This window comes from Heliconius melpomene, chromosome 13 (assembly GCF_056956725.1).
Source record: "Heliconius melpomene rosina isolate 202511_hmr_F chromosome 13, ASM5695672v1, whole genome shotgun sequence".
NCBI lineage: Eukaryota > Metazoa > Arthropoda > Insecta > Lepidoptera > Nymphalidae > Heliconius > Heliconius melpomene.
Genome location: NC_140401.1, coordinates 8,329,562 through 8,332,241, shown reverse-complemented (window position 1 = coordinate 8,332,241; position 2,680 = coordinate 8,329,562). Strand labels below are relative to the sequence as shown.

Here is a 2,680-nt window from a genome sequence, read left to right as displayed (position 1 = left end):
GGATATAATTAATTTTACCTTACAATATATTTTCTAAAATGTCAGGTGCTTAAATTCTCAAGGTACAATGTGGATAAGTGATTTATTATTTAATTGCTTTTATTCAAAATTTGGTATTGAATGAATTTCGTTAATTTAAAAGTTCTTTGTTCAGAAAGACTCGAAGAATATATTTCATCAAATTATCAATTTTATAAAAATATTAATAATGTCCATAATAAAGTGTATCTAGCACATAGCGAGGTAGACAACAGTAATTTTCGGAAGAGGTTCCAAAGAAAACAGTGTGTTACACTCCGATCCTTATTCAGACACTTCCGTCTCCCCCTTTATGCTGAATTCTAGAAGCATTGCGTGTTGAATGGGGAAACTCAATGCAGCGAATTAAAATATTAAATATTTCAATCCCCCAAGCGAGAACTGAACCCGCAACCGTACAATTTCAGATTATAGAAACTTAAAAAATATTTTCAATAATAAATATGAATATTTTACTAATACATAGCAACCCAGATCTAATATTACAATTCCGCTGTCAATCAGGCATCTATATTTTGGTCCTTCGAGCCGACATGCAGCGTCATCGCGGCTCAGATTGCCGGTGAGCCCACATGAAGGGGTTTATGGCACTGCCACTATAACCTAAAACTGCATGCACAACAGTTTCTCTAACACTGAATACTGAAAGCTGATTGTTATGTCTATTGATCGATAAACGAACATAGAGACGATACGGGCGTTTGGCACTGTGAAATTCAGTCCACGACTGTTTGTAACTTTCTATGAATGTGCTTTAGAATTTGGTTTTTTATTGCGATGGAAGATATTCGTTTTAATTTTAAAAAATATACACTAAAATATAAATATTCTAGGTGAAAAATAATAAATGCAAATGTAAAATGACCAAAGGATTCAGTGGAAGTGAATGAACACTAAAAATAAGCAGAAAATGGAAATGGTATTTATGTATAATATAAACAAAGAAATCAACTCTATTTACACTACATAATACGTGTAGTACATATGTGAAAACAGAAAAGTAGATACGAGTATGTGGTGTGCCAATTATATCTAACATATTCTATTTTATCATAATCATGACATTGGAAAGGAAAGATGAAAGAAATGCCAAGTAATTACTTCGTATGCACCTATATAATAAATATGTCCATAATATTAAAGAAACAATCTTAAAATATAATTAAAAAAAATAAATTCTGATATTTTTCGCAATAGTTGTGGTTCAAAATAAAAAACCAAAAAAAGACTGAGGCACAAGTGGTATTTGGCTGAACAGATTATGAAAAACGGAGACGCTGTAATAGTATAAAAAATATAGACAAAAAATATGAAATAATTATTAAGATTTAAAAGAGCAATTTCTCTATAAACATTTATAAAAATAACAATTTGCAGAGCCAGCATAATAGAATTATCCCCACCCGAAGAACAGCAGGAATCAGATCATCTGCTGACGAACAAAGGGACAATTAAACAACGATCCGGCTTGAATGGCTTAATGCAGACTCAACGTTGTTTACATCTCGGTGTTGTAGACGAGCGTTAAAAGATTTTTTTATTTAGCTTCACGGTATATTCCGCACACAGTAATCCAGTGTTGAGACACTCCGTTCTCCATTTTCCCCTAAATTTTGTGACGCATTGAATGAAGCCTCTTTCTGAGAAATAAATTGTAGAAATTCCAACTTTGGGTTCTTTTTTTAGTATCGCCGCATTTTTTCCAATTGAGTGTGAATTGATGTCGAATATTTAGATTACTTTTAAATCCACATTTTTTTCCACAGTATAAGTAAATTATAAGTTAGCATTTTTTTAATTTAGAATACAATTATTGCGAATCAGATAAATTCGTTACTTTTGCTGTATACACTTTATATACATTATTCATATTGTATTTTTTGACCAAGTCCAAGACGTCACGTCGCGTCGGTCACGAGGCCTTTCACTTTTTCGAGTGAAAAGTGGGGAACAAACTCCCCACCCCGTAAAATGCTTAGATATAAAAAAACAAAACTATTTTTACTTTTACCCTATTTAAGTGAAATATAATATAAAAAGCGATTATTCTTTAAAATTTTACTTAGCACCAATTTCATGAAAAGAAATAAATAGATAAGACATAATATTATTAATATGAAATATATATTTATTTCAAATAATCATTAATATAAACAAGATACGGTATCTTTATCAATCGTCATACGATAACATGTTAACAGAACACCTTTCACTTTGTCTAGGTATACGTAAATATTCGAATTTACGTATACCTTCGATAGCTCAGTTGGTAGAGCGGTGGACTGTAGCCGGTGTCATTGTAATCCATAGGTCGCTGGTTCAAATCCGGCTCGAAGGAATTTTTTTGATAAAATTAGTGTAAATGAGTTGTGTGTTCATTTTAAATTGCAGTCAGTATTTATCTCTCCATTTTATATTTCTGTTAATAGTAAGATACATTTAATATTATAGAAAAGACATATATTTACACCATTTGTAGAAAGAAAGAAAAACTATCAGGTCCAGCATTCTAAAGTAATTCTTTTTTTAATACATATTTAATTCAGTTTATAAAATACACAGTTTGAAACTGAATTTAAGGAACGATATTTTTAATAATTACAGAAACAAAATATTTATACATGTGTTTCAGTTGAATAAA

At 30.6% G+C, this 2,680-nt stretch overlaps 1 non-coding gene across 1 annotated transcript; it reads left to right on the top strand.

Annotated features, from left to right (window-relative positions):
* Positions 1-2,290: 2,290 nt before the first annotated feature.
* Positions 2,291-2,377, top strand: TRNAY-GUA (transfer RNA tyrosine (anticodon GUA)). Its single transcript is given in 2 exon segments — positions 2,291-2,327; positions 2,342-2,377. It is a non-coding gene; the product is annotated as a tRNA-Tyr (tRNA).
* The last annotated feature ends 303 nt before the right edge of the window (positions 2,378-2,680 follow it).